Source organism: Delphinus delphis, chromosome X, assembly GCF_949987515.2.
Source record: "Delphinus delphis chromosome X, mDelDel1.2, whole genome shotgun sequence".
In the NCBI taxonomy this organism is placed as follows: domain Eukaryota; kingdom Metazoa; phylum Chordata; class Mammalia; order Artiodactyla; family Delphinidae; genus Delphinus; species Delphinus delphis.
The window spans coordinates 82,271,783-82,286,715 of NC_082704.1; the positions used below are offsets into that span (position 1 = coordinate 82,271,783).

The 14,933-nt window shown below is 43.4% G+C and overlaps 1 long non-coding RNA gene and 1 other non-coding gene across 5 annotated transcripts in view; both read right to left on the minus strand.

Moving 5' to 3' along the window:
- The window catches only part of LOC132418005 (uncharacterized), a 51,622-nt gene that overhangs the window by 12,488 nt on the left and 24,201 nt on the right, over positions 1-14,933 (minus strand). The gene's annotated exons all lie outside the window — the stretch shown is intronic.
- On the minus strand, positions 3,515-3,586 carry TRNAE-UUC (transfer RNA glutamic acid (anticodon UUC)). The gene has a single exon. It is a non-coding gene; the product is annotated as a tRNA-Glu (tRNA).

The following is a 14,933-nucleotide window of genomic DNA, read 5'->3' on the forward strand; positions in this document are numbered from 1 at the left end:
TGAGCAGAGTCATGTTATACTGGACTTTTAAAGAATTTTTATTTTATATTGGACAGTGTTGTGTTATACTGGACTTCTGACCTACAGAAACTGAGATAATAAATGGATATTGATTTAAGCCACTAAGTTTGTAGTCATTTATTATGCAGCAATAGAAAATTAATACATGACTCTTCTATCCCCTGGAAGAGTTTGTGTACAACTGCTATTATTTCTTCTTTAACTGTTTGGTCAAATTCACCAGTGAAGCCATCAGGGCATGGGGTTTTCTTTGTAGGAAAGTTTTAAACTATGAAATAAATTTCTTTGAAGACATATGGCTAGGGACTTCCCTGGTGGCACAGTGGTTAAGGATCCACCTGCCAATGCAGGGAACACGGGTTCGAGCCCTGGTTCAGAAAGATCCCACATGCCGCGGAGCAATTAAGCCCATGTGCCACAACTACTGAGCCTGCGCTCTAGAACCCGCGAGCCACAACTACTGAGCCCATGTGCCACAACTACTGAAGCTCATGTGCCCAGAGCCTGTGCTCCGCCACAAGAGAAGGCACCACAATGAGAAGTCTGCGCACCGCAATGAAGAGAAGCCCCCACTCGCCACAACTAGAGAAAGCCCACGCACCACAACGAAGACCCAATGCAGCCAAAAATAAATTAAAAAAAAAAAAGACGTAGCTATTCAGATTGTCTTTTTCTGGAGTGAGCTCAGTAGCTTGTGTCTTTTAAGGAATGTCTCTATTTTATCTAAATTGTCAAATTTATGAGCATAAAGCTCTTCATGACATTCCTTCAACATAAATCGTACCAATGTTTTCTTAGGTCAGTCTCCCAAGGCAATAGAAATAAAAACAAAAATAAACAAATGGGACCTAATCAAACTTACAAGATTTTGCACAGCAAAAGAAACCATAAACAAACCAAAAAGACAACCTTCAGAATGGGAGAAAACATTTGCAAATGATGAGACCAACAAGGGCTTAATTTGCAAACTATACAAACAGTTCATACAACTCTACAACAAAAAAACAAACAACCCGATCGAAAAATGGGCAGAAGACCTAAATAGGCATTTCTCCAAAGAAGACATACAGATTGCCAATAGGCACATGAAAAGATGCTCAACATCGCTAATTATTAGAGAAATGTAAATCAAAACTACAATGAGGTATCACCTCACACCAGTCAGAATGGCCATCATTAAAAAGTCTACAAAGAACAAATGCTGGAGAGGGTGTGGAGGAAAGAGAGCCCTCTTACACTGTTGGTAGGAATGTAAATTGGTGCAGCCACTACGGAAAATTGTATGGAGGTTCCTCAAAAAACTAAAAATAGGGGCTTCCCTTGTGGCGCAGTGGTTGAGAGTCCGCCTGCCGATGCAGGGGACACGGGTTCGTGCCCCGGTCCAGGAAGATCCCACATGCCGCGGAGTGGCTGGGCCCGTGAGCCATGGCCGCTGAGCCTGCGCATCCGGAGCCTGTGCTCCACAACGGGAGAGGGCACAGCAGTGAGAGGCCCGTGTACTGCAAAAAAAAACAAAAACAAAAACTAAAACTAAAAATAGAGTTGCCATATGATCCAGCAATCCCACTCTTGGGCATATACCCAGACAAAACTATAATTCAAATGGATACATGCACCGCTATGTTCACAGCAGCACTATTTACAATAGCCAAGACATGAAAACAACTTAAATGTCCACTGACAGATGAATGGATAAAGAAGATGTGGTACATATATACAATGGACTATTACTCAGCCATCAAAAAGAATGAAATAATGCCATTTGTATCAACATGGATGGACCTAGAGATTATCATACTAAGCGAAGTGAGTCAGAAAAAGAAAGACAAATACCATAGGATATCACTTATATGTGGAATTTAAAATATGACACAAATCAACATATCTTTAAAACAAAAACAGACTCACAGATATAGAGAACACACTTGTGGTTGCCAGGGCAGGGGGGTGGTAGGGGAGGGAAAGAATGGGAGTTTGGGATTAGCAGAGGCAAACTATTATATATAGGATGGATAAACAACAAGGTCATTCTGTATAGCACAGGGGAACTATATTCAATATTCTGTGACAAACCATAATGGAAAAGAATACATATATATATACATATATATATATATATAACTGAGTCACTTTGCTGTACACAACAAATTAACACAACATTGTAAATCAACTATACTTTAATAAAATTTAAAAAATAAGTAATATCCTTTTATTATTATCTTAATTTCTGTAGGATCTGTAGTGTTGTCCAAAATCTCACTCCTAATATTAGGCATTTGGGTCTTCTCTCTTTTTTTCCTCATCAATCTGGCTAGAGGTTTATCAGTTTTATTGATCTTCCCAAAAAGCCAACTATTGGTTTCTTTGCTTTTCTCTATTTTTTTTTGTTTTCTACTTCAGTGATTTCTGCTCTTATTTTCTTTCTTCTGCTTACTTTAGGTTTGATTTCCTCTTTTTTTTTTTTTTTTTTTGCGGTACGTGGGCCTCTCACTGCTGTGGCCTCTCCCGTTGCGGAGCACAGGCTCCGGACGCGCAGGCCCAGCGGCCATGGCTCACGGGCCCAGCCACTCCGCGGCATGCGGGATATTCCCGGACCGGGGCACGAACCCGTGTCCCCTGCATCGGCAGGCGGACTCTCAACCAGTGCGCCACCAGGGAAGCCCTGATTTCCTCTTTTTATCATAATTTCTTAAGGTAGAAGCTGAGGTCATTGGTTTGAGACTACTCTTCTAATAATAAGCATATAATTTTCTTTCTAAGCACTGCTTTTGCTGCATTCCATATATTTTGATACATTATATTTTCACTTTAATTTCATTCAAAATACTTTCTAATTTTTCTTAGGATTTCTTGTTTAACCCATGGTGTGCTGGTTATCAATTTATTGCCTCTCAACTTCAAATTCACCCTTTCTGCCTCTTCTGTGATAATGAAGCAATTTTAACTGTGTTTCCTTTGACAGCTGGCACTGAAACTTTCTCAGTAGAGGGTGCTAGAGAGATATTGCAAGAGGAAAAGGGGTTTTCTTCCTGACTCCTGCATGTTCGCTTGACAGGCTCCTTCTGCATGGCTTTTTCTAGAATCAGTCTCCTGCAGTGCTCACAACTCTTCCAGTGCCTGATTTCTACCATGCATGGTGGTCAGTAGTACCCAGTGATCAGCAGCTTTCCTCTTCCTCCAGAACTCACCCTCAGGCAGTTTGGTAGCAAGAAGAATGCTTCTGGATCTTGATGCACTCACAGCTTCCTCAGGGCCTGGCTCTTGCGGTGCACAGAGGCCAGCAGCACTCAGTGAACAGCTTTCTCCTGCCTCCCAGCAGGCAGATTTCTGGAAAGTTCCACCAATGCAGCACCACAATGACTTCTCTGCCCTGCAGTGAACTACAGTCATGCCTCTCCAACAAGATCTGGATCTCAGCCCCAGGGGCATTCTATGCCAGCCTAGGGATAGTGACTAATTCCTTTGCCACACTGCATGGCTTATTGGATCTTAGTTCCCCGACCAGGGATCGAACCCGGCCCTCGGCAGTGAAAGTGCCGAGTCCTAACCACTGGACCACCAGGGAATTCCCTTGTGACTACTTCTTATATCTGCTATTTCTATATTCTTTCGAATTCTCTTCACATCTCACTAACCAATCCCTCATTATTCCAATCCCCTGTTATAGGTAATTCCTTATATTAACTTTCCCTGTTCAAATTACTGTGTTACTCCTCTCTCCAGATAGGACTCAGACTGATACAGAATTGTTACCAGGAGTGGTGCCAGGAAAGAGATCTGCAAAGATGGGACTTTGAGATTGGTTTGTTCACACCTCTGGCTTATGCACGGTGCTGAACTCCTTGCCAATGAGAGATGGATGCTAGTAATCCATGGCATGCCGTTGCATCACAATTAATCAACCTATGGTTGATTGTGATGAAGTGCCAACTGAAGCACATTCCCTGGAAGCTGAAATGGCTGCTGCACTTGACTATTATGGCCATGATCATGACTATGAAGACCGTGATGGGGGATAGATTATTTTGAATGCACTTGAGCGCTTACAAAGAGAAAAATAACAAGCTTGGGTCTGTTAATTTCTCAGCTCAAGTCACAGCCTAAGAACCAGAGAACTTTCATGATGCCTAGCAGCAGGGCTAATATTGCTGAACATCAGACACAACATTTAATTGTATAAGTTGTTGAATTACAACGACAGTTGAATTCACAGTCTTGACAATTTTCCATGTGAAAGTTATGGTATTGACTGTTAAAGAATGGGATCCTGAAACTTGGAATGGGGACATCTGTTTGGTCCCAAATGAAACTCACAGTCTTGAACTACCAAGTCACTCTGAGCCTTCCTTACTAATGGAAGTAGCTTGCCCTTCAGTGTCCGAAACTAACCTTTCTCTCCTTGAAAATGCTGTGATAAACTCACCTGGTCCAGGTGCCTTGAAAAGGGATACTCATTCTCCTCAAAACCCACCACAACCACCCCTACTGCTGATAGACACATGACTGAGGTCAAATCTCAGCATGGTCCAGGGGAACAAGTGCACACTATGACCAAGTTGGAAAGTGCTTATACACCAAAATAATCACAAGACTTTGCTAATATATATTGGCAGAAATCTGGGGAATATATGCAGAAGAGGACTCTAAGGGTGTTAGATGAAGGAGGGCAGAATATAACTCTAGATTAGGCAGAATTCATTGATATAGGTACACTTACTAGAGATTCTGGATTTAATGTGTCAGCACATGCTCTAAGGGTTTACTTGGTTGGCTAACTGAAACTGAGACTCAATTGTGGCCTACAGTTAATGAGGTTGAGATGCCAGAGGTGTCCTGGCATGATATGGAGGAGGGAATCCAAAGGCTTTGGGTAATGGGAGTGTTGGACAGAACTTATCATGTATGACTTGAATGCAATCCCCAACTATGTTCCATGACAAGGCTCAGAAGACATTACTTTCACCGAGACATTGAGAAAGCATTAGTGAGAAGCGCACATGCAAACTTGGAAAGCTCTGTGGTTGCTCTCTTCTGTAGGTCAGGAATGACGTAGGGGAAGAATGACCCTGAAGACAATCCAGAGATCATCAGGGCTGCCCTTCTGATCACAGGCCCAGAGTGCAAGGGCCCTGGGGGCAGAGTAATTTCAAAGTAGGAGCCGCTGGCACACTGCCCGGCACCGCCTCATGTGGTGGTGGGTTCTGCTACTGCACTCGGCACTGGGCTCCCCAACTGCCCCAGGTGCAGCTCCGGCGGCCTGGGGTGGTATGGGCTACATCCAGAAGAACCAAGGGGACATGGTGCCTCCACCTTGATTTCAAAGGACTGGGCCTCCTGGCAGAGCTGCAGGCTCAGGACTCCAGATGCAAGAGCCATGGGGCCGTGGCACAGAACAACCTGGGAGCTGGCTGTCTGAAGCCTTGCGGGCCCAGCCCTTGCCCAGCAAAGCCACACCATTGTGCTTCACCCCAGTGTATCTGGAAGGTGGGCCACCACCCCAGTGGGCCTGGAGAGCAGAGCACCTGGCCAAAGAAGACTTGCTCAGGCCCTTGTCACTCCTTTCTTCTCTCCTATTTCTCCATTTTGGAATAGGAATGTCTACCTTATGCCTGTCCTAACACTGTATTTTGGAAGCACATAACTTGTTGGGTTCACAGCTGGAGGGCAATTTTCCTCAGGATGAATTGTACTTTGAGTCTCACCCATATCTGATTTAGATGATATTTAGATGAGACTTTGGAATTTAGACTTTAGAGTTGATGCTGGAATGAATTAAGACTTTTCAGGTTGTTGGGATGCAATGAATGTATTTTGCATGTGAGAAGGACATTAATTTTGGGGGGTCAGGGGCAGAATGCTATATACTGAATATGTTCCCCCCCCCCCGCCGTGTTCATATGCTGAAACCTAATCCCCAATGTGATAGTATTTGGAGATGGGGGCCTTTGAAAGGTGATTAGGTCATGAAAGTGGAGCCCTCATGAATGGGATTAGTGCCCTTATAAAAGAGGCTCCAGAGAGATCTCTAGCCCTTTTCACCATGTGAGGACACAGGAAGAAGACAGCCATCTATGAATGAGGAAGCAGGCCCTCACTGAATCTGCCAGTGCTTTGATCTTGGACTTCCCAGCCTCCAAAACTGTGAGAAGTAAATTTCTGTTGTTAATAAGCCACCAGTCTATGATATTCTGTTATAGCAGCCAGAACAGGCTAAGATAGGTTTCCTGGCTTCAATGGTGATGATGGAAACCCAGAGAAGCTGAGGCCAAGTAGCAGCACTTAACTGCCAAAGACAAAGTGGGCACATCTGTAAAGGGCAGCATGGATGTACAGGCAAATTGATCATGATGTCCCTAGGAATAAAATAGATAGATAAAATAATAAAATAAAATAGATAAAATAAATAGCCTACTAGATTATCACTCAATATATATGATAGGAAAAGTTCTAGATCTAGTGGCTAAAAATCTGACTCAAGTCACCACAGTGGAGAGTCAGCTTCTCACTGTTTTCAGAAGTCAGTTCACTGACCCAGAGCCCCTTGATTGAAGGAGATGCCAGGTCCACTCGAGGAAGGAGCCTGTACCATTGCTGTAAGAACATACTGTAAATCTTCCTCCAAGCCTTCCCCAGAGGGACCTGTGGCCATTTAATAGAGTGAGTGAGCATTGGGGAAAAGGAAATACCCAGACCTTATGAGGATTACTAAATAGTGGCTCTGATTTGACACTAATTTCTGGGGACCTTAAATGCTACTGTGGCCCAACAGTGAAAGTGGGGGGCTTTACGATGGTCAGGTGATTGAGTCTTAGCTCAGATCTGATTCCCATTGAGCCCAATTGGTCCATTAACCCACCTTGTAGTTGTTTCTCCAATTTCTGAATTTATCCCTGGAATAAACATACTTAGAAACTGGCATAATCCCCACATCAGCTTGCTGATAATAATGAGAGCCATTATGGTAAGAAGAGCTAAATGGAAGTGAATTTCCACTCCCTTCAAAGTTAGTAAACCAGAAGTGGTAACGCATCCCTAGGGGAATGCAGAGATTAATGGCCCTGTAGAAGAAGTTAAAGAAGTAGATGTGCTGACACCTCCCACATCTCCATTTAACTCACCAGTTTGGCCTGTGTAGAAGTCAGATGAATCTTGCATAATGACCATAGACTATGATAAATTTAATCAGATGGTGACTCCAATTGTAGCTGCTGTTCCAGCTATAGTATATTTACTGAAACAAATCAACATAACCCCTGGAACTCGGTATGCAGGTATTGGCCTGGCTAATGACTCTTCCTCCATACCAATTTTCAAGGACTTCCAGAAACCATTTGCTTTTACCTGATAAGAACAACAGTATAACTTCAAGGTGTTGCCTCAGGGCTATGTCAAATCTCTCGATCTCTGCCATAATACAGTCTGCAGAGATCTCCATAACATTGACACTCAACAAAACATCACACTGGGCTACTACATTGATGACATGTTGATTGGATCTGGTGAGCAGGAAGTAACAAATACTTTAGATGCCTTAGTAAGAATGAAAGTGTTGGTTAACTTTAAGGGTCAATATGGCTGGGCCAGTGCCCAGATATTTGGTCCAACGTTATTGTGGATGTTTCTGTGAAGGTGATTTTTTTGGATGAGATTAACATTTAAATTGGTGGGGAGTTCCCTGGTTGTCCAGTGGTTAGGACTCCATGCTTCCACTACAGGGGGCACGGGTTCTATCCCTGGTGGGGGAGCTAAGATCCCGCATGCTGCGTGGCGTGGCCAAAAAAAAAAAAATTGGTTGACTCTTAATAGAGCATATCATCCTCCACAATGTGGGTGGGCCTCATCCAATCAGCTGAAGAACTAACCTTCCTGAGCTAGAAGGAATTCTGCCAGCAGATGGCCCTCATACTTGAACTTCAACATTGGCTTTTCCCTGGGTCTCCAGCCTGACAGCCCACCCTGCAGATTTTAGACTTGGTAGCCTCCATAATCATATGAGTCAATTCCTCAAGATAAAGCTCTCTCTAATATATACACATCCTTTTTGTTCTGTTTTCCTGGAGAAGCCTGATGAATACAGTTGTATATAAACCCTGCAAAAATTCAGGGGCCTGCTGCCTCAATGAAGTCTCTAGGAATAAATGGTCTAGAGCATGTTGAAAATTCCCTCCAAGGGGAAAGACAAGCTGCCACACTTCACACCTTCTACCACAAAGAGGTATAATTCTTGTGCTATAGTCTGAATGTTTGTGTCCCCCCCAAAATTCGTATGTTGAAATCCTAATTCCCAGTGTGACAGTATTAGGAGGTGCTTTGGAATGTACTTAGGTCATGAGGATGGAGCCCTCATGAATGGGACTAGTGCTCTTACGAAAAAAACCCCACAGAGCTCCCTCACTCCTTCTACCATGTGAGGTTACAGTGAGAAGATGGCTGTCAATGACGAAGCGGGCTGTTACCAGACACTGAATCTGCCAGCGCCGTGATCTTGGACTTCTGGCCTCCAGAACTGTGAGAAATAAGTGTTTGTTCTTTTTTTATATAAATTTATTTATTTTACTTTTGGCTGCATTGGGTCTTCGTTGCTGTGCACGGGCTTTCTTAGTTGCAGAGAGCGGGGGCTACTCTTCGTTGCTGTGCGTGGGCTCCTCTTTGTGGTGGCTTCTCTTGTTGCAGAGCACAGGCTCTAGGCATGCAGGCTTCAGTAGCTGTGGCATGTGGGCTCAGTAGTTGTGGCTCGTGGGCTCTAGAGCGCAGGCTCAGTAGTTGTGGCACACGGGCTTAGTTGCTCCACGGCATGTGGGATCTTCCTGGACCAGGGCTTGAACCCGTGTCCCCTGCATTGGCAGGTGGATTCTTAACCACTGTGCCACCAGGGAAGCCCCTAAGTGTTTGTTCTTTATAAGCCACCCAATCTGTGGTATTTTGTTATAGCAGCCTGAACGGACTAAGATACTTTTGCAGGCTTCTTTGGATTTTGGAAAGAACATTTGAGTGTGTTACTTTGAACCTATCTACAGAGTTGCCCACAAGCTTTCCAGTTTTGAATGGGGCCAGAACAAGCTAAAGCTCTGCAGTTCAGGCTGCAGGACAAGCTGCTCTTCACGTTGGACCTTATGATCCAGCAGATCCAATGATACTCGAAGTGTCTATGACAAAGTAGAATGCCGTATGACATTTCCGGTAAGCACTAATGAAAGAATCACAGTGTTGGCCTCCAGGATTTTAGAGCAATTTGAGCCCTCTTTTGCAGATAACTATTCTCCTTTTAAGAAACAGCTGCTGGCTTAGTACTGGACCTTGGCAGAGACTGAACACCTAACCATGAGATAGCAGGTAACCATACAGCCTAAGATCCCCACGTAGGTGTCTTGTGTGATCCACACAGCCATAGGGCCATAAATAAGCCATGTGTAGCAGCAATCTAATATCAAATGAAAATGGTATAGAAGAGACCAAGTTGGGCAGGTCCAGAAGGTCCAAGTAAGTTGCCTGAGCAAGTGGCTCAGACTCTTGACACCAACTCCTATTGTATTGCCTCCTCTCCTTCAGTTGATGTCTATGATGTTATGGGGCATTCCTTATGACCAGTTAACTGAGGATGAAGAGACTCAAGCCTGACTTACATACGCATCTGCATGATATGTTGGTACCATCTGAAAATGGACAGATGCACATCACAGCTCTACTCAGGGGTGACCCTGAATGACCATAGTGAAGGAAAATCCTCTCCAGTGAGCAGAACACAGAGCAGTATATTCATTGTCCACTGTGTCTAGAGTGAGAGATGGCCAAAAGTATAGATCTGTGCTGATGTGTGGTCAGGGATTTGGAAGGAACAAGACTGGAATATTAGTGACAAGGAAGTCTAGTGAGGAGAGAGGTGAACAGACCTCTGAATGGACACAGACAGTGGAGATATTTGTGTCCCATGCGAATGCCCACCAAAAGGCATACATGCAGAGGAGACTCTTAATAATTGGGTGGATAAAATGATGTGCTCTCTGCCTATCAATCAGCCATTTTCACCATCCTCTCCAGTGTTTGGTAAAAGAAACAATGGGCCCATGTGTATTAGTCTGCTCAGGCGACCATAACAGAAGTACCATAGATGGGGTGGCTTAAACATCAGAAACATATTTCTCACACTTCTGGAGGCTGGGAAGTTCCACCATCTGGGTGCAGGCCAACTTGGTTTGTGGTGAGATCCCTCTTCCTGACTTACAGGTAACCATCTCCTTGCTGTGTCTTCACATAGTGGACAGAAAGGGCTCTCTCATGTCTCTTCTTATAAAGACACTAATCTCAAAGTCTTCAAAGCCATTCCACCTCTCAGTTAGGCTAGCTGCTTCTAGATGATGTTGTATGTGGTAAGACCAGTTAATTCCATAGGCATGAACACTTTGCTACACGTCCTTTGCTGTGAACTGAGTTTCTGGATTAGCTTTGAAGACTCAGTTATGATGCTAGTTGGGAAACAACACCCTAAAAGGATGGGATTCTGTTTTATAGGATGCAGTATATACTTTGAATCAGAGACCATTATATGGTGCTGTCTCCCCCCATAGCCAGTATAAATGGGTCCTGAAATAAGGGGTAGAATTAGGAGTGGTCCCTCTAAGTAGTACATCTTATAACTCACTCACAGAATTTTTGTTTCCCATCTTGGCAACTTTGATCTCTGCTAGTTTGTATATCTAAGTCCCTCTGATTTTTTTTAAAACATTTTTATTGGCGTATAATTGCTTTACAATGGTGTGTTAGTTTCTGCTTTATGACAAAGTAAATTAGTTATACATATACATATATCCCCATATCTCTTCCCTCTTGCGTCTCCCTCCCTCCCACCCTCCCTATCCCACCCTTCTAGCTGGTCACAAAGCACCGAGCTGATCTCCCTGTGCTATGCGACTGCTTCCCACTAGCTATCTATTTTACATTTGGTAGTGTATATATGTCCATATATACACTACCACTCTCTCACTTTGTCCCAGCTTACCCTTCCCCCTCCCCGTGTCCTCAAGTCCATTCTCTAGTAGGTCTGCGTCTTTATTCCCGTCTTCCCCTTAGGTCCTTCATGACTATATATATATATATATATATATATATATATATATATATATATATTAGATTCCATATATATGTGTTAGCATACGGTATTTGTTTTTCTGTTTCTGACTTACTTCACTCTGTATGACAGGCTCTAGGTCCATCCACCTCACTACAAATAACTCAATTTCGTTTCTTTATATGGCGGAGTAATATTCCATTGTATATATATGTGCCACATTTTCTTTATCCATTCATCTGTCGATGGACACTTAGGTTGCTTCCAAGTCCTGGCTATTGTAAATAGAGCTGCAATGAACATTGTGGTACATGACTCTTTTTGAATTATGGTTTTCTCTGGGTATATGCCCAGTAGTGGGATTGCTGGGTCGTATGGTAGTTCTATTTTTAGTTTTTTAAGGAACCTCCATACTGTTCTCCACAGTGGCTGTATCAATTTACATTCCCACCAACAGTGCAGGAGGGTTCCCTTTTCTCCACACCCTCTCCAGCATTTATTGTTTGTAGATTTTTGGATGATGGCCATTCTGACTGGTGTGAGATGATATCACATTGTAGTTTTGATCTGCATTTCTCTAATGATGTTGCGCATTCTTTCATGTGTTTGTTGGCAACCTGTATATCTTCTTTGGAGAAATGTCTATTAGGTCTTCTGCCCATTTTTGGATTGGTTTTTTTTTTTTTTTTTGCGGTATGTGGGCCTCTCACTGTTGTGGCCTCTCCCGTTGCGGAGCACAGGCTCCGGATGCGCAGACCCAGCGGCCATGGCTCACGGGCCCAGCCGCTCCGCGGCATGTGGGATCTTCCCGGACCGGGGCACGAACCCGTGTCCCCTGCATCAGCAGGTGGACTCTCAACCACTGCACCACCAGGGAAGCCCGAGTTGTTTGTTTTTTGATATGGAGCTGCATGAGCTGCTTGTAAATTTTTGAGATTAATCCTTTGTCAGTTGCTTCATTTGTAAATATTTTCTCCTATTCTGAGGGTTGTCTTTTCATCTTGTTTATGGTTTCCTTTGTTGTGCAAAAGCTTTTAAGTTTCATTAGGTCCCATTTGGTTATTTTTGTTTTTATTTCCATTTCTGTAGGAGGTGGGTCAAAAAGGATCTTGCTGTGATTTATGTCATAGAGTGTTCTGCCTATGTTTTCCTCTAAGAGTTTTATAGTGTCTGGTCTTACATTTAGGTCTTTAATCCATTTTGAGTTTATTTTTGTGTATGGTGTTAGGGAGTGTTCTAATTTCATTCTTTTCCATGTAGCTGTCCAGTTTTCCCAGCACCACTTATTGAAGAGGCTGTCTTTTCTCCATTGTATATTCTTGTCTCCTTTATCAAAGATAAGGTGACCATATGTGTGTGGGTTTATCTCTGGGCTTTCTATCCTGTTCCATTGATCTATATTTCTGTTTTTGTGCCAGTACCATACTGTCTTGATTTCTGTAGCTTTGTAGTATAGTCTGAAGTCAGGAAGCCTGATTCCTCCAGCTCCATTTTTCTTTCTCAAGATTGCTTTGGCTGTTCTGGGTCTCTTGTGTTTCCATACAAATTGTGAAATTTTTTGTTCTAGTTCTGTGAAAAATGCCAGTGGTAGTTTGATAGGGATTGCATTGAATCTGTAGATTGCTTTGGGTAGTAGAGTCATTTTCACAATGTTGATTCCTCCAATCCAAGAACATGGTATATCTCTCCATCTATTTGTATCATCTTTAATTGCTTTCATCAGTGTCTTATAATTTTCTGCATACAGGTCTTTTGTCTCCTTAGGTAGGTTTATTCCTAGGTATTTTATTCTTTTTGTTGCAATGGTAAATGGGAGTGTTTTCTTAATTTCACTTTCAAGTCCCTCTGATTTTTATGTGTCAAATTGACAGGCCCATGGAGTGCCCAGATAGTTGGTTAAATATTATTCTGAGTATGCCTTTGAGACTGTTTCTGGATGAGATTAACATTTGACTTGGTAGACTGAGTAAAGCAGATTGCCCTCCCCAATGTGAGTTGGCCTCATCCAGTCAACTGAAATCTTGAATAGAACAAGAAGGCTGAGTGATGGAGAATTCACTCCCTCACTGCCTGACTATCTTTGAGCTGGGATCAGTCTTCTGCTGAAAAATCAAATGCAGAATCTCATCCTGTGACTGGCTGAATTACAATGCAAATTGAATTCCTAGCCTCTCAGGGTGTCTACTATTAAACTGAGGGCACTGATGGGGAAGGAATAGGATCCTGTAAGATAGAATGGGTACATGTGGGAAGACCCTAATGAAGCTGGGGGCATTGTGCCCTAAATTCTGATGAGTCTTCTCTGCCAGTGGGAGAGGCCTCTACCAGGAGGCACATCAATGAATGGGAAGGTGAGACATTTTAGGCTCTATGCCAATGAAACTACAGGCAAAAAAAATGGGGGGAAGCGGAGTTAATTTACTGGCTGGAATGATTGATCTTCATTACCAAGGGGAAATTGATTTGCTGCTATACAACACAGGCAAGGAGGACTATGTCTGCAACCCAGAGGATTATTAGTGTGCCTCATAGTACTTCCTGTAGTGTGCCTCTTAGTACTTCCATGCCCAATAGTAAAAAGTAATAGAGAACTACAGCAACTAAAAACTGGCAGGATGATTGAGAACTCAGGAATAAAAGTTTGAGTCACTCCATCAGGTGAAAAAGCATCTGAGGTTCTGGAAGAAAGCAGGGGGAAATACAGAATGGATAGTGGAAGAAAGAAGAAAGAAGACATCGATGGTGATTACAGCCTCATGATCAAATACAGAAATGAGTACTATTGTAGCTTTGCCAATTTTCTTTCTGCTTGTTATATTTATGTATTTATTTTTATATGCTAGCCATTTTCTTTTTCTCTCTCCTTCCCATTTTTATTTTATATCATTTTTATTTTATGTACAAATAGTTGTTGGAAGTTAATTTTACAATTTAGTCCTTAGATAATAGAATATCAGTGGAACTGTGACTAAATTTGAGGAATAACTAACAGCCAGTAATGGATACAATGACTTTTGGAACTGTGTGGTGTCTCCTCATTTGGGGGAGAGAGTGATAACTTCCTCTCTTACGAGAAGAATAGTTATATCTTGTTAGGAAGAAATAAAATTGTTTTGTTGTGCAAGAATTCAAAAAGGGTGCACACAGAAGCTGAGTAGTCAAAGCGGTAGACTGTGCCACTTACTGATTTTTGCCTCTTGGCTTCAAATCCACTCCTTATGCCTGCTCTGCGCAAATGGATCTGGTCCATTTAAATATCTTTTCCTTTGCCAACCCGCACTGAAGCTTTGCCAGTAGAGGGCGCTAGAGAGGCATTGCAAGGTGGAAAATGGTTTTGCTTACTGGTTCTGGGGTGCCCATTCAGCAGGGTCCTGCAGCACACACAGCTTTCTCCAGCACCGGGGGCCTGAAGCACCCACACATTTTCCAGTGCCTGGCTCCTGCAGTGCGTGGTGACCGCCAGCACCCAGTGGCCAGCAGCTCCTCCCTGGAATCCCCCATCAGCCAGCTCACTAGCAGTTTGCCCCCGGCTTCTGAAGCACTCACGCAGCATCTTCATTCTCCAGTTCTTGCAACGCACATGCATAACAACCAGAAGTGCCTAGTGGCCGGCCACTCCCTCCACCCCCCCCCACCCCCGCACCCTCCCTCAGGTAGTTTTGTATCAGAGTGCCTCTGATGACACACCTCCCCATGAACAACCTTCTTTGGCACCCTAGAGGGTGGATTTCTGCCAAGTTCCAGAAAGCAGATTTCCAGCAAGTTCCACCATTCAGAGAACCACGACCATATTATCTCCAACAAGGACTGGATCTCAGTTTGGGAGGAGCAAGGGCAGAGTAAGGTC